At 43.0% G+C, this 22,508-nt stretch overlaps 1 protein-coding gene across 1 annotated transcript in view; it reads right to left on the bottom strand.

The window, feature by feature from the left end:
- Window positions 1-22,508, bottom strand: part of LOC144267444 (uncharacterized) — a 96,005-nt gene that overhangs the window by 42,096 nt on the left and 31,401 nt on the right. The gene's annotated exons all lie outside the window — the stretch shown is intronic.

A 22,508-nucleotide genomic window follows, 5' to 3' on the forward strand; every position in this document is an offset into this window, starting at 1 on the left:
AAAACGATGAGCCGCTTGGATTCTCGCTGGAGCCCCTGGAAAGGAAGGCACAAAGTGCCCCCTGCAGGATCAGGCACATGACTTGCACGTCACATGTTATATTTACTTCAGATTAGTTCATCATAACAGGGCTTGTTTTTTCTATCTGCCTCCCTCCATCAATTAGCCAGCCCTTATAAACGCATAGAGAGAATGACAAGTTTACTAGATAGACTAGACAGGCGGATGATATAGACAGAGAGATCTACAAATACATCTAAACATCACTCTCCTGCTTAAATACTTCCACTGGCTTCCTGTTTCTTATCAGATCAGATTCAAGCTCCTTGCCTTCATCTATGATAATGTTACCTTGCTCTCCTTTCCCCCTACTCATCCTCCAATTCCTCTCTTACTCTCCCCTTCATCTCTTTCCCCCCACTCATCTTCATGCCTCCTATCAAGTCCCCCACTATGCAGGGGAGGATTTCCTTCTCCCTATCTGCCAAGCACCCGCTCTCCACTACTTCCAACTCCTCCCCAGTACCACCACTTCAAACAATCCCTCTCCCCTTCTCATCATTAATTATCTCCACACTCTCAATCTCCTGAACTGCTGACAAGTGCCTCGCCTTGTGTTTGTCTTGTCTTATTTAGATTACAGGGTCTTAAAGGCATTGGATTGGTCTTATCTATGTTTGTAAAGCACCCTGCCCATTACCAATGCCATATAAAAGATTTTTTTAATGAGTTAGCTAGACACAAAGATGAGGCAGAGAGTCGGAAAGTATTTGCCATCAAAGCAGCTCTGGGACTTTGTCTGAAAAGAATGCAAGGTGCACACATAAGTGTAAGCAGGTACATAGTATCAAAGGCCTGGTTAAATAAAAAGAAAGTGAAACCTAGACGAAGACCGTACAAAATAGTACATCAGCTACATCAAAAAAGCGGGAGAACTTTCTGGCGACAAGCCCTGGAGAATTGTTCTGTTCTCCCAGCCACAGAAAAGCTCACAAGTCAGTAGCAGTAATGAACTGTAGCATGGACAGTTCCTAAAAGCTAATGACCATCTGGGCCAAGATGAATTAGCTCCCCAATTAACTGCCAAGAAATTCCCTCCCCATTGTTCACTAGTACTCAGTGACAATATGTTTGATTATTAAGTGATCATGACGTGCCAGCAAATTGGAAAAAAAACAAAAAAAAAAACACATTGTCCACAATGGGAAAAATATGCCCTGGTGCATTTTAACTACACCACAAGGCCGCTCCAAGGAACTTGTCATATTAAGACGTTGCCATTCAGTGACTGCTCTACCCTACAGCATGGCTCTGGCCAGAGCCATCCTACTACCCCTCAATCGCCCCTTATTGGGGACTGTGTAGGAGAGACACATAGGCACTGACTTTAACTACCCCTAAGGTAATATTCAACGTGAGTGATCGGATCGGAATCAGGCCTTTAGTGCCTGTCCCTTATTTCTAATATCAATTGAATCAAAATCATTGATCTGAACACCCCTAAATTTAGGGAAAGTGAACCTAGAGCAGAACTTTGCAGTTTTGACCCATCTCTAGTTAACACATGAAGACAGCAGTGCACAAAGCAGACATGCATTCTCTATTAACATGCATCAGCAAATATCAGTGGGCTAAATCCTGCTCTGCTCACTCACACAAAAACATCCCATTGAAATGAATGGAGTTTTTCCACTTGCATGCGCAAAATACCCAGGATCCAGCCCAGAGTTTGCAAAAAAGAAAGCCACAGGAAAAAAATCAGCAAAGCTGGGAATATTATATTTAAGCTTCTAAGGAGGTTTTTCACACATGGAGAGTATAAAAAAATTAAACTTTTTTTTAATTAGATTGGCTTATTTCGATTCCTTGTGTGTGTGTGTGTGTTTTGCTTTCACAAGTATTTCAAATCCAGTGGGAGATATGTCTGATTTCTGCTGTCAAATTGGTATGTAGAACAATATTAATGGACAGAAAACTAGATATATATAATACTGAAAAAGGAAATTTACTCCTCCATTTGGAGACTCAAAATGTAAAATATATGTATTATTTTTTCCAGAGAGGGGGAAAACACACACACAACTGTTTTAAGCAAAATATGCGACCACAGTAAAATACATAAGGCATTTTATAGAATGAAAAATGTTGAACACAGCATAAAAGTATCTCTCTTATAGTTACCGTATTAGATTTATTGGCAGGCTGTGTATTTTCATGCAAGTCCCTAATAGTCATATAATAAATAATAATAAATAAAAACCCTGCTTCTAGGACAGTAGATGTTCCATAAGTCAATATATAAAATAAAGAATGAAACTGGCCACACCACTTTATTCCAAACGATTGTTCTACATAATTTCTCTGTGTAGTAATTTTTAGCCACAATAAACAGAAGCCTGAAGATCTGCAAGATTTTATAGAAGCTTGTTTTTAGTTTAAAAGAGCTATTTATTTATTGTTAAATAGAATCAAACAAAGGGCCTGATCCAATGCCCAATGAAATCAATGTAAAAACTCCCATTGTCTGCAGTAGCAGCAGAATGGATTCAATGACTGAGATGGTCCCTTCCAGTCTTATGTTCTATAGGTAATAAGAACTTGATCCAGTGCCCATTGAAGTCAATGACAAGACTCCCATTGTCTTTAATTGAGCAACATCAGGGCCTAGATTGGGCCCAAAAAGATGATACCTTAAAACAGAGTGAGGAAAAAAAATCAAGAATTGGTACACATACGTTACATAAACGTACATATTTGAATCTGTGATGCACTATATACGAAACATCAACGCTTAGCATCTGGTGTCCAGCAATTAACGACTAGGAAAAGATGCTAACCTGTTATGCTGAGAGATACAAATCCTCACAGATTTGTATATCATATGGATGGAATATATCCAACAATAAATATGTAGCTGAAGGAACATACATTTTAAAAGTCAAATCCTGCCTATTTTACATGAGTAGTCCTGTTAAGCCAATGGGGCTATTCATCTAATTAAGACTAGCAGGATTCAGCCTTAGGCATGCAGCCTAAAAAAATAAGACTTGTTTTGAAATGATTATGTGTGTGGAGTTTACAGCCATGACACCATGTTAGCAAAGTGCAGGGTTTAGGCCATGCTGGTGCTCAGTGACAACAGGACACTTGCAGAAAGCAAAACTGAATTTTGTACCTTGGCTTGGTAGCTACTGTCACTCTGTCTGGAGTAGCTCACAATAGTGAGTGCCTACCTCAGGGCAGGCTGTCAGAAACCAGGGCAGACACCCCAAACTGGTGGTGTGTTCTACAATTAAATTTCACCCAACCAGTACCAAATGTGAATCATTATACCAGTCTTACCATGGAGTCACAGAGAGTCCCCCTTTGACACGCTTGCCACCCAGATAAACTGGACTTTATGATAAAAGCTCACTTAAACCAAAAATCACATCACATCAGGGTGCTCCCAGTCCCAAGAGACCAGTCACTTACCCCAGATCAATCGGTACTCCATATCTTATACAAAAGACAACACTGGTAGCCAATTCTATAGTAAACTAACTAAAGATTTATTAGCTAAGAAAAGGAAATGAGAGTTATTGAGAGGTTAAAGCAGGTAAAATATATATACAGATAAGTCACAGTCTATAATTCCAAAGGGTAGCAGAGATGTTGTAATCTGCCAGTTTCCCAAAAGTCTCTCAGAGCTACCCAGAATAATTCTGGGGATCTCCATCTTCTCATTCAGTTATTCTGCCCTGTTAGAATCCAAAGAGTCCAGAGATAAAGGATCTTTCTTTTAATCCATTCTTATAGCTTCTTCTCACGGAAAACAAGCTGACTGTCACTACCTACATGGTCTTTTCCTTTGATGACACTGAGTGAGGAATGTATTTAGAGCCTTTGACCTCCGATCATCACACACAATGACCACTTGCTTTCAAATTAGCACTCTTCTGTTAAAATTCTTAATTTGCATTCCACAAAGCTTCTTCCGCATTTGGTGCGTTATTTACTTACAGGGGTATGCACAATGTAAATACTTGCTACTACATTATAACAGTATACAAATAAGTGAAAACAATGCCAGTAACAACCTATTAGTTTTCATGAAGTTTACAAATACAATTACTCTAATCTGTACTAATACACAAGCGCATTGACCTGGGGCTTCAGCATGAGCTGGCATCTGGTCTGCCAGCATCACAACTACATTACTATACAATTTTTCATATTTCCAGACTGCTCAAGAAGGCTAGGAAAGACATCCTCCAATTGTCTCTTGGTAAAGGTAGGGTGCTCAGCTTTGAGAGTGGAATAAAAGACCTTCTTGATTGCCCCTTCTCTTCTTAGTGCAGCTCTTTAGTTCGTTGGGGGTAAAGCCATTCCTCCCACTTAGCAGTGGAAGTCACTGAAAAGCCAGATGATGTCTGCTATGTGCATCATCTGCATTCACTGCATTGCCCTTTCTCCATCCTCATGGTCATGCCTACTTTTTGCTCATCCATGCACATCTTTAAAGGTATTTATGCTGATTGCTGAGCAGCAGGAACTTTCTTCTACCTATAAGGAAATGTCTGTGAACAGGTGCTGAGCGAATGCTCAGTACTCAGTGTCCGGTGGCACCTTAAAGACTAACAGCTTTATTTGAGCATAAGCTTTCGTGGGTAGAAACCCCACTTCTCATGGGGTTTTTACCCACGAAAGCTTATGCTCAAATAAAGCTGTTAGTCTTTAAGGTGCCACCGGACTCCTTGTTGTTTTTGTGGATACAGATTAACACAGCTACCCCCCGATACTCAGTGTTAGCTTGCTGGCTTTCCACACTCCGCTCCTGAGAGCTCAGCAGCCTGGAGCGTTGAGTCTTTAGCTTGTGGTGCAGCTTTTAGAGTTAGCAAAACCCACAAAACTAACGACCAACTCAAACAGACTATTCTTCTGCCTAGATCTATTGAAACCTATTGCACCCACCCAAAGGCAGAGAACCCCATGAAGGAGGAACTTAAGAATGGGGATTCCACTTTTCTGCACATTTTAATCTTCATCTTGCATTGAATAAGAAACCTTCCTGTCATGCTTTTAAGGCACAGCTTACAGCATAAGGACAGAACAGCTTATGAATAGCCCAAAAATATCTTGTAATCAATGCACTCTTAGGAAGCCAACACAATAGAGAAGCAGGGATTAAAGAATTTTAAAAGACTGAAGACCATAGGAAGTGAACTCTGTGCCAGAAGACATCAGGAAAGCCATTAAAGAGTGAACTGCAAAGAGGGGTAGGGGAAGGTGATCTCTAGAGAGTCAGACTTTGAAGAGCAAAGCCCCTATTAGCTCTCTTATAAAAATGCTCAGAACTCACAGTTGTTCCCCTATTAAGAGCTGCAATCCAAATACTGCCCTTAGTTACATCCTGGCATGCCAACAGGGGAAATCACCAAGAAGGGATACATTCTGTTGGTAACAGATCAAGAGCAAGGTTCTCCTCAGGGAGTTTCTTTGGCCACCTCCATTCAGGGAGGAGGGCATTCATACCTGGCAGAGAAGACAAGGTTTGAAACCCTGTGGGACCCGCGGTTCCATCCCCACAGAAACTGGGCACCTATGCAGGCCACCAAATCCCTATTCCCTTGTATCTTGGCTCCCTTAGAATGGACAGTTCACTCTTCACATAGGCCTTAACTCGCCCTCCAAATGGGAGAAGCACTGTAGGAGAGGACTCGATGCTGCTTGGTGCACTACTAACTTGCAGATTTCTGCTCAGAAATTCACCAAGTCCCAAAAGGAAGTATGTTGCAGCTAGCAGATGCTCCCATGTACCTACCCCCAGAATCCCTCCTCCCACTCTGCATAGGCCCAACTATGTGGAGTTGCTGCAGAAGGTCCCCACGACTCCCAGGGAAGAAAACACGCAACACAGCACCAGATTCCCCTCCCAGAGAATGGGAGGAAAGCATTGCACCCAGAGTATTTTCTGAATTAGCCTTCAGGGATGCTCTGAGGGACAGGCAACCTGGGCAGCCACCCAGGGTGCTGTGGTCAGGGAGGCACGTGGGGGTCAGGCCAGGACGGGGGCCCTGGCCTGGGGTGTGGCCGGAACATGAGCACAGCAGCACAGGGTGGTTGGAAGGGCAGCATGTGGCCAGCATACACAATAAGAGCGGGGCGTCGCAGTTGTGGACACTCAATGCCCCCCCTGGAGCAGGGTGAGGGGTGGGGAGTCCAGCCCGAGTGACTGTGCAAGAAACCACTGGGAGCTCCCGCAGATTGGGTTGTGACCAAGCTGTAAAAGGACTAAAGCAGAAGGTCTATATTAACGATCACCACTGCATCCTAACTGTGTCCAATTTCACTCGTCAGAGCTATGAAGTTGATGAGAGCCAGTGTGAAAGTCTCAGGATGCTAGTCTCAAAGGAGGGCTCTGGACTGCGGAGCACCTCACCACAAGAGATTAGAATGAGCTCAAGCCCAGCTGCTTTCAGGGTAAATATTTAAGATGGGCCTTTTAACAATGACCTGACAACGTGGTGCAAAAGACAACGTGGTGCAAAAAACGTCTACTAGGCAATAATGGCCATTCCAAACAGCAAGGAGCTAAGTCTGTTGTTCCTTGTTCTTGTGCTCCTTAAATACATAGCTGCTGCCCAGCTATTCTACCACGATTGTTGGTGCCCTAAAATCATCTACACAAAGCAAGCAAGCAAAGATGTGGTGCACTCCTTACTTTAAAAACTGATTTCAATGCTTAAGGACTTCTGAGTCCCAAAGCATTTATATTGTTAACCCCTTTGCCTTAAGCAGCTAGTCAAAAGTTTGGGGCTATGCAGGTTGTTTCCACTATGAGGAGAAACTGATGATAGAACCAGGTATTTTCTTTGATGCAGTCTTGTTTATTTACAATAATTATGTATAAAGTCTAGTTTCCCTGAACGCAGTAGAAATCAAATAGCAGGAGACACTTCCTTTGGTCACTGTTCCATACCTGCCTTTCCAGCCAGCTCCCCATGTCCCAAGCCTACCTCTCTTAGCCTTCTCTCGGGGCCACATTACCCGGTGCTGTCTGCTTTGCCTTCTGGCCACTCGGTCTCTATTCTCTATCTGGAGCACATATTCAGTCTCCTGTAAGCTGTAATATTTTGGGTTGCTGGGTTTAGGGTTGGGTGCTCGGTGGTGTTTGGGGGCCAGATAGATGATCTGGTGGTCCCTTCTGGCCTTAAACTCTATGACTTTCACTTCCTCTTCTCTCACACGCTCTCAGACAGAAACAGCTCCACCAAACCAAACCCCTTCATCTGAAACCCCTCGGGCCCCCTAGTTCAGCTTCTTCTCAAGCCTTCCATGTGCCTGGGTTTTAGATGCTACTGCTATTCTTTCAGCCAGTTCATTACATTTATCCTGAATGAAAGGCCGCAGCCCATAACACCAAGATTTAACCCAAACCACAACATGAATAAGACTCAAAGCGTTAAAGCCTTCATTCCCTCGAATATATTTGCACTCCCTGGGTCATGCAGGGTAAATGATACAAGCACATGCAAAGAACAACAAGCCAGCATTGCAAAATTCCAGCTGGAGAATGAACGCTGATCACATTCCTCATTTTGGGCTGGAAGTGATGAGCTGAGGCGACAACTCCCTTCAAACAAGCAACTTATTTGTGTGGAATCCTAAGGGCACAATAAATCTAGAAATGTATTGGCAAGCCAGAAGAGACCCAAGAAGCTAATCAAATCAAAAGCATGACCTCTCAGATGTGCAGGCGCATGGACGTGCTGACAAAGCTGGAGTGAATCATGTAGTACAGTGAATTCTTTGGCCGGTGTCAGAGGGCACATCCATATGGAGATTAAAATCCCCTAAAATAAGTAGTGTAGGTGACTTTAGATCAGACACGAGCTCCAAGACTTCACCAAGGAACAAAGTATTAAATCGGAGTGGTCGATAAATCAAAACAGCTGTGACAGAAGCAGGTGTTGCAAATGTGGGGGGGTTGGGGGGGCGGGGAAAGTTGCTGCACAAAAAAGGACAGTGATTGGAGAGTGACCTGGACGCAAATGAAGAATTAGAAGATGAACCACCCTGCATGCTTTGGTACCGAGCTAAAGTTAATGAATACGGATTTTCCTCATCCAGGTATCAGTAATCAGTCTGGCCCAAAACGTGTGTCATTTGTATAAACGAAATCTAAGATCATAAAGTGTCTTGCACCTCAGAGTACACAGGTGCTAACTGTTTCTTGTCTGGAGCTTGACATCTTAGTCCAGTTCTTTTCAGTTCTGTGAACATGTGGTTCTGAAGGAATGCAGGGAAAGGATTGCATTTTCCAGTCTATCTTGTAGCAAACAAGCAGTATTCTTCTCTACACTGCATCAATATTTCCCCCATGGCCCATTACCATTCACTCACTAGCATATATATAGGCAGCCCTCTTCCTGTTATTTGCCCCTTCTTTCACACTTTTATCGTGAGTGAAAGAGAGAGGGAATGTGACTAGCACCCTGGAGGACTCTTCAGCTCCCGGGGTAAGGCACCCACCTTGATGGAAGTGGCTACGTACTATACACAGAATACAGTATGGAGGTCCTGATTTTGTAAGTTACTTAAACAGAGGCCTAATTTTAAGTACACAAGTAGTCTCATTGGATTCAGTGTTTAAGTACCATGATGGACTGGGTCTATAGCCCCTTAATTCACCTGTTAGTGAAAACAAATGCTAGGATGACAATATTAATATAATTAAGTGGACGATGCTGCTAATGTACAGATACAAGCAATATCTGACTAGAGCAGGAAAGCAGTCCTTTCATATAAAAGCACAGATCCTATTCCTTGGGTCTGGTTCACTACCAAATTACTCCACTTTTATGCCAGTGTAACCTCATTGAAATCAAACAGAGAACTGCAGTGAGGCAGATGAAAAGGCTTAGAAATACATTTGCTCTTTTCCATCATCAAATAGATTTCCCATATTTTTCTATCACAGTCTCACCCATCCCACCCGTCAGCCTCAGAGACATCCTTGATTTTTGTTTTATTCTTGTGATGGTCTCAGATTGTTCTGGAAATTTTGTATCATTCAAAGATACAGCAGAGAATTCTTTTAAAATATGCTTATATATATTATGTGAGCTTCCCCCCTTTTTGATGTAGTATTCATAATTTATTTCTACATATAACCACTCATCCACTTCCCGGTCAGATCATATACAATGGATGAGCATTAGGTTATTCATAATCATGTGCCTCTTGCATACCTGTTATTTCCTTTGTGAAACATATGGCTCTCTGCAACACAAAAAGGAAATTAAGTTCTTTTAACCAAACAAATTTTGAGGATCAAGCCTTTTGGATACCCCATCACCTGGGATATCAAGTGGCCAGTTTTGGCCTTATTGCATTGAACAATTAATCTAGTTAATTCAAAATGTATCCTCCTCCAGGCGACAGGAATGACGAGAGCTTGGAGAGTGTGAAACAGCATTTTTAGCTCCGAAGTTATTGCTTTAGCTACCTGTAGATTAAGTAAATGTCACGTGCTAGAAAACAGAACATATTTGGAAAGAAACATTTCCTTAATTTTAAATGAAAATCAGCCCCATAGCCTCCAAGTATGAGGGGTGAAACTCAGACAGCCCGCACAAGGCATATGAGCTAATTAAATCTCTCTGAAGCACTCAGAATAGTATTTAAATGGAATTTAAGCAGTGCAAAGAACCTGTGCTGGTCCTTTATTCGAGGGTGTATTTCACCTATTAAATAAAATCAGTTTGCCAAATTCAGACACAGTCCTATTAACTTGGAGATCCTCTACAGAAAAGTAGATAAATAATTACTCACTATTTAGCCATCATGTGAGATTCTGCACATGAAAGATCTAAGAGTGATGTTTGTCTTTAAAAGGTGCGGTTGTATAAAGGTTTTTCTTTTCCTATTTCTCCTTTTATTGTTCTTATTTGGAAAGAACAGCTTCAACAGTAATTCCTTCTCACTGTTAATTGGTTTGTGTTCATTACAAACCATGTGATGCCACTAACAGAACTGGTTCCTGGAAAAGCAAGAGCTGGCGGAGGTTACTGTGAATGAGTAGGACACATTTGGCTGGGAAATGTGAAATGACATTTTAAAACAACAGGCACATATTAAAATATAAGGTGACTGGAATGTAAAGAGATGTTACAAGAAATCAGATTGGCTAACATACTGGGCAGAGGGCCACCAACAAAATCTCTGGGAAAGACCCTGTGCCTTGATCATTGTTGCTTAATGATGTTCAGAGTTTGCCTTGTTTTAAAACGAGTTTTATATAGCTGTCATGGTTGTCTTGGGTGTATTCTGATGAAATAGACAAGCATGATATTGGAATAGTCTAAGTTTAAGATCCAATTGCCAGCTAAGCAATAATAGGTCATGAAACTAAACAGCGCAAATACGTTTTTAATTCTGAGTGGCATGAGAACATTTTAAAAGGTTTTATTATCTACCAGAGCTTCCGTTTTGGTTATACAACTATTTGGACTTGGGATATTTTAGCAAGTACATTTTTTTAAGTGCAAAGCACGAGTGAAATTTCAAGCACACTGAAGAAAGAAACAGCCATTTTTTATTGCTGCTTTTTATTTTTAACCCACCTCCCCCCCGCTGCATTTGCATCGTATTTTATGCCACTCTGCAATTGTGAAAGAGAGAGAGCCATGTAAAAATATTCTCCCAAGAAGCTGCAGAGCACTTGATCCTCTCAACCATCCCTTTTTATCTGCCTGGTCTTTGAATAATAATTCTTGAAAATTTCAGTGCTTCAGTTCAGTTAAAGTCTGAGAAAGAATGATGATGTAGTCCAGGCACTGGACTCAGGAGATCTAGGTTTAATACCTGGCTGTGTCTGTATGTACATACAGGGCCAAGCACAATGAGCCCTACCCTCAGCTGGAGCCTGTGAGAGAGGTACACACTCAGGTTTAAGTCAAACCTGTATTTTAAGCAAGAGCATTCCTTGAAATTATAATTACTATTAAAGTAGGAAATGACAGACGTACAGAAAAAGGAAATTTACCATTCTCTTGGAGAGCAGACAGGTCGTGTTAGATTTATTCTAGGATGTTCCGACAGCCCTTACAATCTCTCTCTCATTTATACTCATCCAAATTACATAGTTATTAGTTCCTCTTCCAATCACCACTGAATATCATGAATATTAAGTATCTTACGTACGTCATACAATATGCATGAATCAACTTTCTGTTTGTGCTGTCCAAGCTATTTTCGTGCTGTTATTCTCTTTTCTGGTTGGTTTACCACGATCGATTACACATATTTGTGCAAGTTTGGCCAGGTCATTTTGACCAGTTTCTCTGCAGAGGGACTTTTTGAAAATTTCCAGTCCTTTCCCACTGGTCTTCCCACCCACCCCGCAGTTACTTCAGGCAGAACATTTTATAGATACGTTACGCACACCCTGGTTTAAAAAACATCACCTTTATTCCACATAGCAACTTATAAACACAACAACATCCAGGCCAAAAAAAGTCTAGGCCAATAGTCAGCCTCTCCGCACATGTCCAAACTTACGCATTAGAAAAGGACCCTTAAAACAATTCAATATGTAGGTACTATTGTAATACAAATAATTAATGGTTCTCTATTGCCCTTATTTATTGGTAATCCCTCGAGGTCGAGGCTGATCTCTTTCACATGTTTTATTTTTCATGGGTCCTTTGGTGACTGAGGAGTCCAATCCTTGAGCCACAGGTTCACTAGCAGACATTGCAGGTGGTTTTGGAAGACAGGGATGGGCCGCGATTGCTGCCTGACAGTTATCTTTCCTTTCTTTTCTGGGGTTTTCTTTTCCTGGTCGCAGAAAAATGCCAGATTCCCCTTATTAGTCCCTTAGTGTTAACCAGAGTTGTGCATAGATTAGACCAATAACTGCATTTTTATTTTCCGGTGCAAAAACCTGCCGTCTCTCACGATGCGGTACATTGTATCCTAATTTGGTAGTTTTCTCATTTGGCAAGTTGCAGTAATGAATATTTCTTGAAGCTATATTTATGTATCAGATATTTTCCCAGGCTGATAATATGATGGGTTAATACAGCTTTCTATGAAGAAGGCACCATTTAAAGTTACATACATGCATGTGGGTGTGTGCGCACGCACGTGTGTCATTCCTGTAGTCAGATGGCAGTAGTTACTTACAGATCCCACTCGGAACACAAGAGACTTTGCCAGAACATTGATAGGTCAAAATTCTAAGGCATCTTAGTTCTCTAACTCTCAGGTCCTGCACCAAGAACACTTCAGCATCGGGGCCTTCAAGTTCAACCTCTTAATTGAAACAGACCCTGTCCGACAATGAGTCATTCGCATTCTCAGGCGCACTTGCTCTCCACAGACTATTCCACTGTGGATAAATACTACAATGGTCATTGGACCAGAGAAAGAGAGAGGGAGAACCGGATTGACCAGTGCTTAGGAAGCCCACCTCGGAGATGGGAGACCCCAGCTCTAGTCCCCCTGTTCTAACCACCCTTTCATTATTTATCCAGAGTGCAACAGCTTCAACAGGAGAGGCTAAGGGGGCCCCACCTCAGAATATCCCATAGTTAAGAAGTTAGAGCACTTTCCTGAGAGTAGTAGATCCCTCTTCAAATCCTTTCTCCCTCACCAGCAGAGAAGGAGGATTTGAACCAGGGTCTCCTACATTGCAGATGAATGCTCTACCTACTGGGCTAGAAGTAAGATCTGCTCCTTGCCCTCCTCTTTTGCATGGAGTAAGGCAGGGGCCTAGTTCCCTCTCTCAAAAGCCAGCTCAGGCACCGAAGCATCCTGTCTTGAGGCAGCAGGTTCTCGTTTGTGGATCACTAAGCTGACAAAGGCGCCTACTTCTGAGAGAGAGAGGTAGGGCTTAGCACACACCCCTCTGAGCAGCATCTCCCATAGGCTAACATGCTAGGTGGCTGCCTACCTAAGCTAGCTTTTCTGGATTGTATCCTTAGCTGCCTGTCACCCCCACTCTTCCCCCCATTCACGGCACAGGGCGCCTGGGCACCTAACTCAGCCTTGGGGATCGCAGGAGTGTTCCTGTGATTTTCTAGGAGCCTGAACAATAGACACTCAGCACTGCAATGCTTACATCCCTTTGTGGATCCCACCCTAACTACACAGTCACCAGGGCACCTCCATAATCCATGCAACAAGAACAGACCGAAGAAAGCTTCGCTAGCCCGTGCCTTACGCCTGGGCTAGAGAGATCGCTTCTGGGGAAAGCCAGTGTGGCATTTCAATCCTTATTCTCTTCATTAAAAGCACTGCCAAGATGGACAACTACTGCAGATTGCAATATTTAGGAGGGTTTTTTGCCCCCATAATGTGGAAATCCACTTGCTGTGAACTGAGCCGAAGCAGCCAAACTCACCTCAGAAGCCAAGCAGCTGTGATTACTTCTGCCTACGTTTGTAACAGGAAACAATGACAGTACAACAGTAGCCAGCAGGCCAGTTGTTACCACAGCGATAGCAGCTACACGCGCAGCGGTTAAGACAAAATTTTTGAATGTCTGGATTTTGGTCTCCACTGAAATGCAAAGGAGTAGGAGAGTTTTCTAGAAGGAGCGTGTGAAAAACAGGAAATGGCCTGCTGAAGAAAACAGGGCCGGCTCCTTCTAAGCAGAAAACACTCAGCATACGGGGGAGGAGGCAGAAAAATGTCATGGAAACGGCATTTTCAAAGCACGCTGGTGAGTGTCTCCGCTCTGAAGAACGTTTATTTTTCAAGAAAACGTTGGGCTTCTCACCAGGTGAATGTTCCCCAAACCCTCATGAGACTATTCTAATTCATTTCTGCACTTGCTGATAGCCATTAAGGAGGCAAAGCATAAAAAATGAGCCACAGGAAAGGTCAGAGCAATGAGGGCGAACGAAGAGGAGCATGTGCTTTGTCACCGTCGCTGCAGATGTGAGGGAAACAACTAGGGGAGAGAAGCAGATGTCATTGCTGAAACTGTTAGACATTCGACGGCTGCTTTGAAGGAGAACGTAGCAGCCACAGGTGGCGTGAGAGGGCACACCATTAACTTCTGCAGTGCTGCTCATGCTCCCCGAAGAGCCATTGACTTTAACAGCCATGCCCTGCCATCTCCCCTTTTAGAATAAGATTAAAGGTGACCTCGTTCAGTGGTCATTAGTTTCACTATCTTTCGACAAAGATGTTCCTCTAATTAGAATAGTCATTTTCCATTGTAATTTGTGCACGTTACCAAAAAAAAAAAAAAAAAAAAAAAAGCAGCTCTCAAAATGTTCCCTTTGGTCATATTCTCAAAAGACGAGCTCAACTGTTCCAGTTTTGTTTTTTCTTTTGTTTTAATCCCTGTTGCTTGTGTCTCATTAAGAAATATCAAATTCTTGTTAACATGGTTGGGATACTTCTTCCTGATCTTAAACTGGCTATCACCTTATTTGCAAGCCAAGTCATATTAATTATAACCAAGTTCTTAGACCTATAGGCATCTTAAGAATGTACTAGGCCCCTCTGTACCTTATCCAGTTCAATGCACCAAAGGATAGAGTTTGGATTAAGTGAGTAGATGAGGGGGTAATGGTCATGGGATATGGAATCCCACATTTTCATTGCTGAAGCAGGGTTGATGTGGGAAGCGAGCAAAAGGCCCTGCTCCTGACAGATGTGCCGCCGTGTAATAGAGGGCAGAATGCAACGGGTCTCTGCAAGACATCTGGTTTGCAGGTGCTTGAGACCTGCATGAAGTGCAGTTTAATTACTGCTGAATCATGACAGCAGGTGCAATCAACTTTGTTAATGATTTTATCGCTGATCAAAATCTGCAAGAAAGATGGAGGTTCATATTATGAAGACCTACACACACACTGCTCTGAACTAGACTTGTTTTGGCATCTCAATTGGGCAAGGGGTGTTTATAGGTGAGGCTTCCCCAAGAGTACCATTCCTCCTCCTGCTCACTCAGGCACACACTTAACCCCTTCCTTCTCCAGAGCCTCCACGCTGGGGCACTTCTGCCACTCTAGGTCTCTAACAGCCTCTACTTAAAGGGCCTTCCCCCATGAATAACTTCACTTCCTTCCCCTACCGCCACTCATCACCTTTCCAAGCAGCGGTAGTAGCCGTAGCCACAGAAAAGTAACATTGATTCTGGACCGTTCCCCCGGCTGCCCTCAAGGTTCTGAACAGCAGCAGTGAATCTGTCCAGAATCTTGTTAATTTCACACTGCTGCTTGCCAAAATTATGAGCAGCAGAAGCACTGTGTCCTGTACAGGCCAGAGGGTAGTTTCCAGTCTATCTGCACTCATCCCAGAACCTCCCAGAAGAGACTGCCAAAAAGAAAGCCCCTGTGATAGTGACTTTTCCGATGGGGCTATCTATTCACTAACAGTACTGAGACCTTCAGCTCATTTCACACCAAACACCTGTCAGAAGGTACTCGCAATCCCTCCAATCAGATCTGGATTAGAAACAGTGACCTTGAGGTGAAAGGCTCTGTATCTTATTACTAATGCCCTAAGCCATCCAGTCCCCTTGCAACTGCATCTGTGATTATATAAAACATTCCTCTGAACACAGGAAATTAGAAGACTTGCTGTTGGGGGAAATTAAACATCCAGTTTAATTTTTGGAGTACACACTACCAGTCACTGGAGATTAAATAATGGAACTATAATGCCAAACTGTATTTTTAAAAAACCCGAGCACTTTAATATCACTGTGTAAAAAATACCTAATAGCTTATTAAATAAGAACCTCAGTTGTTATTAGGCAACTGGCAAAACATTCAGCATAAAACTGCTGACAAAGTAATGGCTTTGCAAAAGCTTTTTATCTGATTTGTCATCTTATATATGATATATGGCCTCAAAACTTCCCGCTGACATATTGTTAGCCACTCACTGATCGTAGATATAAAGTGGAAGAAAATTTTGACATAGGTTTCCATGTTCTTGCTTCTAAAAGCATAAATATTACAACACAGAAGTCAAAGTAAAATTTCCCCCTTCATGGTTTTCCTGCCCTTGCTGGGTGTGGGGGGGGATTGAGAGAGAAGAACAGGCTGAAAGATTCTGACATAGATACAAACCAGTCATTGGATTTAAAACAATAAAATACAGTGCCGGATATACAATGTTGTGAGTCCTTTGCTGTGATGAGGCTCTGTTTATGATTCTTCTTCATTCTGAGATCAGTGGCAGATCAGGAGATGGCTTGGGGTGATCATAAATATGCAAGCCCTGGCAGTGGCCTTAGTTGAAAAGCTTTCACAAGGCAGCTGTGTTCCACAACAGTAGCACAGAAATGGTTGCTTTCAAAGCAGTTTTTTCACCCCATAGAAAGTGTCCCGAACATACTGTATTTTGAGAATCTAGAAAATAATGATACATGTTTAATCTCAACCACCTGAAACTACATAACCGGCTCAGTTTAAAAAGGCTACATCTTGATGGATTTAGGGCTCAACTGGCGAAGTGCTCAGTGGTGAAGAGCTCCCGTTGGCTTAAAGTGTAGGTTTAAGAGCCTCAGCACCTTATAGAATTGGGCCTTTGGGCATGGCCTATAAAAATGAAGTTTGCCTATGTACTTCACTTCAATTATTTTGTTTACACTAAGAAGAATATAAATTACTACCTCACTGAGAACGGGTCAGAATCCAAACCTGTTCCCAGCAGTTACAAATTCTTGTCCTGGGATACCTGAGCTATGATCAGCTATATATAATCATTTTAGCTTCATCCATTGCATCCCTTCATGTCAGTTTTAATGCTAATACATTCGAGGAGTGAGAACATAAAACTGGTATTGTCGCTAAACGCAAGGACAATGATAATCCACCAAGTAATCCACCTCACTGGGAAACCTACATCCACTGGGCTGGATCCTGGGCCCCAAACCACCTCCCTTTGCATTGATGGATGGTGCAAGGGAGAAGAAAACAGACAAGTCCCCAACTAAGCCAGTGTAACTGACTACTGTGGTGTACTTTGTGCACCATGCAGTACAGGAGGCATGGCCATGGCCAGCCAACATAATTTAGAGCAGCCCATAGGCCTGGCTTCTGAACTGGCCTTGAAATCAAGGACCTGAGGATCTGGCACACTATTTAGTGCACACACAACCTCCTCCCTGCCGTTTAGATATTTGGTACCTCAAATACCAATAATGAAAATCTCAGGCTTTCTTCCTAAGCTTGGCTTTCCTAGGGTTTCCCTGCAGAGACTTCTCTAGTTCCCTTTAACCAGACAGCCACTCCATCTCCTTTATTTCCAGGACAGAGTTCAGAAGCCCCATCTGATGCAATGATTCAGGGAGATTCAAATCGCATTTCCTTGCTGGATTCCAGCATTTCCCACAGAGAATGTTGGTGGGCTGTGGGGAGCTATTTGAACCATCTCGGTGTCCCACTATTTTGGCGGGAGGGGAGGTTAGATCGTGGGCTGCTTGTAGATGCCCAGCTAGTTTCTGTAGCAAAAAGCACTTTTCCCATTTGTGGCAAGATGAGCGTGGGCCGCTCTCTCCAACGCGGACCTTGCCACAAGTATCCGCTCCTTTGTCACCTCAAGATCAGATTGCCCGAATGAGCTCTACTTGGGGCTATGCTTGGGGATGGAATGCTACAGCCGGCTCACTCAGAGGTTATACACTGGGAGCTCATTAAACCCTCGGTAATCTGCACTGGCTTCCCACATGCTTCCAGGTAGAACTCAAGATGCTGGGTTCAACCAATACATCCTTACACGGTTTGGAACCTAGTTACCAGAGAGGCATTTCTCTCCCTGTGATATACTGCCCAGCCCGAGATCAGCAGAGGCATTTGTGTGGGAGCCTCCTCTGTACAAACAAGCAGCAGCTCTGGGCAGAGTATTCTCCGAAAGGGGTCCTTGGTTCCTAGAATTTCAGGCCAGGAGGGGCCCATTAGAATCAGCTAGTCGGACCTCCTGCATAACAGAACCACACCCAGTAATTTTTGCATCAAGCCCATAACATCTATTTCAGCTATGCCAGCTGTTTTAGAAAGACAGCCAGTCTTGATTTAAAGACTTCAAGAGATGGAGAATCCACCACGGTCCCTTGGTAACTTATTCCAGATACCCTCTTTTTTGAGCAATGGAGCCTTCTTTCTAGTCTAAGTTTGTCCAACCTCAGCTTCCAACCCCTGGCTGTCATTAGGCCTTTTTCTGCTAGATTAGTGAGGCTTCTAGTAACAGAAATATATCTTACCCATGTAAGTACTTGTAGACCATGATCAAGTCACCTCTTACCTTTCGCTTGGATAAACTAAATAAATTGAGCTTCTTTAGTCTCTCACGACAAGGCAGGTTTTCCAGACCTTGAATCATCCTTGTATTTCTTTTCTGAACCAGGTTTTGGAATTCCCTCCCTGCCTTAGTCCAGATTTCTTAACCTTCTGGTCAGCCACAAAGTCTACCCTCCACCTCCAGACCCCCTTCTCTAAGGTAGCTGAGGAGGGTCTAGGTTGAGGTGGATTTATTTATGGGTAGCCTTTTGTCTATGTTCATGGTGTGATTTATTTTTTTTTAATTTATGGAAGGGACACCAATAGGGGTAGTTCACAAAACTGAATGAATATAAAAAACAAGCAACGAAGTGGGTCAAAAAGAAAAAACCCAGCAACCCTCCTACTGGGAGCCACTGCAGTCTGCAATAAGTATTCATTAAATTTTGCTAACTACTAGACACTGAATCAGAGATGCTATTCAGCAGCAAATTTGACAGCTACTTTCAATGTACTAGAAAAAAATAGTGTTGTTTATCCCCTGCAGGAAGACATTTTGTATTCAGCAATTAAAAGGTACACAGCATCTGTAAAGCATGAGTTGGGGGGTTTTTTCATTATTTAAAATCACTGAAATTTCTCATCAGGAATGCTTAGTCATATAGAGCTAGGAAAGACACGGAAATTAGGTAAAGGAGACTGAAATGAATAATTTTTTAAACACTCGACAGTTTCAACTACAGGTAGGTCTTTTCTTTAGATAAACTTTTAAAGTGTCTGTCAATTCAAAGCAGCAATTCAGCCAAAAAACAAAAGTAACAGATAACTGCTAATCTAAACCATGTAGAGCACGGGGGCACTTCAGTGAAACACCAGAACATATCCTCCCTTGAATTATCTTGTCAAAAGTGGGACTGTCTTCTTTCACAGGATTTCCTCACTCCTCCTTGTTAACAGTAGCAATCATCATGTTGTGACTGATCACGATGCACAGCTGGAAGAACAGGTAAGGTCCAGAATAAGGATACCTGGCAATATACTAGAATGAATATAACCTATGTTTAGATTCAACATGATAGCAGTCCAGTACCTTCCTTAAGAGCATATAAAGGGTAATCTAAAGCATTTGAGGAGGGTTGGACTATTGGCTTGTTTATGTTTCAAGGGATGCAGACAATCAATTAGTTTAACATTAGAAACAGAAAATATCTTTGCTCATAAGGTTCTCTGTACAGCTCCATAAAATATATTCACCTTGCCCTACCTGACTTCTCAACTGAGAATCCAAACAAAGGAAATGCATCTCAACCTCAGTTTGGGGCTATGGAACAGCAAGAAGAGTTTGATGAGGCACCAGTACCAGGAAAAAAAAAAAAAAAAAAAAAGAGTATTTTACAGTAACTGGCAGAAGAGACATGGTCTTAACTTCACCCGGTAAGAAGCCAGGAGACCAGATACAATTTGGTTTATGTCCTGCCTTGCCCCTTCACCAGCACCGAGCAGAGATAAGCAACTGTCAGATGCCATTGGGCTCGGTATGATAAATTATTTTGTTGTTTACTATCCAGTATGCTGTAGCAGGGGCTCAACTATAAAATCCTTTCCCAGAGGTCTTTGCCTTGCCCCTAATTCACTGCAATCAAGACACAAGATCACTGCTGCCATTTTAATCCATTAAGCTACCTTGTGCCCAGTTATACAGCAAAACCGCTTAGTATAAAGAAAAAATCTTCCCCTCTTCCCTCGCAAGAACTTCACCTCTAAGGGCCCGAGTCTAAGCTCTCTGAAGTCAGTGATGTCACTAGTGCAGGGTAATGCCTTAACTTTTAAAAATGTAACATTCTGAATTATTTGATGCACATATTTAGCTCACAAGCACTAAGCACTTGTCACCCATAACTACCATTCAACAGTGAATACATATAATTACTGTTCAATTAGCTAATCTCATTCTGACTGCTTTGGAAACGAGCAGAAAGATATCGACAGCTTCAAACCATGGTCAGCAACTGACACATATTTTGCTTCTATCTGAAGGAATTGCTGTCACATCAATCACTTGAAAAGGTATTGGATAGGTTTTTACAGTAAGTCAGGGATAAAGACTGGCTAACAAAGATTTCTGAGAGTATTTGTTCTTGCTGTACTATCAAGATCTAGGTTAACAAAATGAAAAATACTGGACTTCCTTCCTTTATGGCATATGGTATTGACAAATTTGGAAAGCTACTTATTTATATGTGGCCAGTATTTTAAGGGATAAAAAAGCCATTTGAAAATATCAATTGCCAAAAACAGAGAGGCAAATCTTGACTTTTTCAGCAATATTCACTAAATATTTAATAAGGCATCCTGGAGCTCAGGAAGGTTGAAGACAATATGTTAGGGTATTGAACTAACAAGCTCTTCCAGAAACCCTCTAAATGCATATAGTTAAACACCACCTCGTTTATTTTAATTATTTAGCACAGAGACTGAAGGAGGTTAATATGACCCAGTGGACTTGTTCATGTTGAAAACTAGTGCCTCCTCTTACTCAGCTATCTGCATACTGCATCATACCACAGGGTTACAAGGGAGAGATACTGAATTAAACTGTACAGCAGTTTGAAAACATCCTCATGCAGAGGTGGGCAAACTATGGCCCGCAGGCCACATCCGACCCGTGGGACTGTCCTGCCTGGCCCTTAAGCTCCCGGCTGGGGAGGCTACCCCCGGCCCCTCCCCTGCTGTTCCCCCTTCCCCGCAGCCATGCCGCCGCGTGGGCAGCACTCTGGGCAGTGGGGCTGCGCGCTCCTGCCGAGCGGAGCGGCAGCATGTCTAGCTCCGGCCAGGCGGCAGCGGCCGGACATGCTGCTGTGATTGGCATGGTAAGGGGGCCGGGGTGGGGGGGGGGCTGGATAAGGGTCAGGGGGTCCCGGAGGGCAGTCAGGGGACGGGGAACAGGGGGAGTTGGATAAGTGTGGGAGCCCCGGGGGCCTTTCAGGGGACAGGGGTGTGGATAGGGGTCTGGGTAGTCAGGGGACTGGGAGCAGGGGGGTTGGGGTCCCGGGGGGCGGTTAGGGGCCAGGGGTCCCAGGAGGGGGCAGTTAGGGGACAAGGAGCAGGGAGGGGTCTGAGGGGGACAGTCAGGGGATGGGAAGTGGGAGGGGGCCAGGCTTTTTGGGGAGGCACAACCTTCCCTACTCAGCCCTCCATACAGTTTTGCAACCCCAATGAGGCCCTTGGGCCAAAAAGTTTGCCCACCCCTGTCCTAATGGTAGTGTTTACACCCACTCTGCATTAATGTAAATGAATGCACAAGGTGCCCTCTTGACCCAGGAAAGCACTTAAGCACATGCTTAACTTTAAGCAGGTAACTGTCATGCTCAGTGATCACTCAGTCCCAGATCCTCCAATATATGAGTTAAGTGTGTGATTAACTGCTTTCCTGGGTCTGGATCGGGACCCTCATCTTCAAAACTGGTTTTCCCCTTTTGTCCACCTATGAGCTGACAAATCATTAGTGCAGGCCCTTGGCCATTCTCTGCTACTAAGCCAGTCTATCCTTCCTTTTTGTCTTCAGCCTCTTCCTCTGGTTAGGATGGCGGGACAGATGACTTCCGTTAATGAAGCCTGTAGCTGCCACCCCCAAAACTATTGCAAAAATAAACACAGTTAATAAAACACATAGGACTCAAAGCAAAGCACAAAATTAAAAGGGAAAACATTCCTAAGTCCATCTACGGTATGGCTGACAAAGGATGACATCCAAAATATTAAACAAGAAAAAAGAAAAGAAAAAAAAAAAAGAGGGAAAGATAATCATTGTAAAAGAATCACCACAGAACTAGACCCACAATAGGAGGAAAGAAATCTAGCAGCATAACCTAAAATCCCTCCTGAAGTATCAATTATATTAATCATAGTTTTAGATAATGCCAGCTGAGCCCAGTGTGTCCACTTGAACATCCTTTCTTCCTTAACAATATTATACCAACTGCTGAGTCTTCAGCTGAGAAGGAAGGGTTTGATATTCATTTTAACTGATAGTTAATGAAATTTTGTTCAGTGATACAGCAACCCCCTTGCATTCTTTTTCATTTGTCATACCTTACAGCATGCAGGCATGGTGAAGAAGCTCTCTGCAAAACCGATGCTTATGTTGAGTTCCTTCTGGCCTGCTGCTCAGTGAGCTCTTGTAGATGCACAGCAAAACTCAAGCCACACAAATGTTGGCATATGCCAAGGAAAAATACAGCTTATCTCTGGCCCAACTGAATATTTAGGGGAAAACAG

This window comes from Eretmochelys imbricata, chromosome 7 (genome assembly GCF_965152235.1).
Source record: "Eretmochelys imbricata isolate rEreImb1 chromosome 7, rEreImb1.hap1, whole genome shotgun sequence".
In the NCBI taxonomy this organism is placed as follows: Eukaryota; Metazoa; Chordata; order Testudines; family Cheloniidae; genus Eretmochelys; species Eretmochelys imbricata.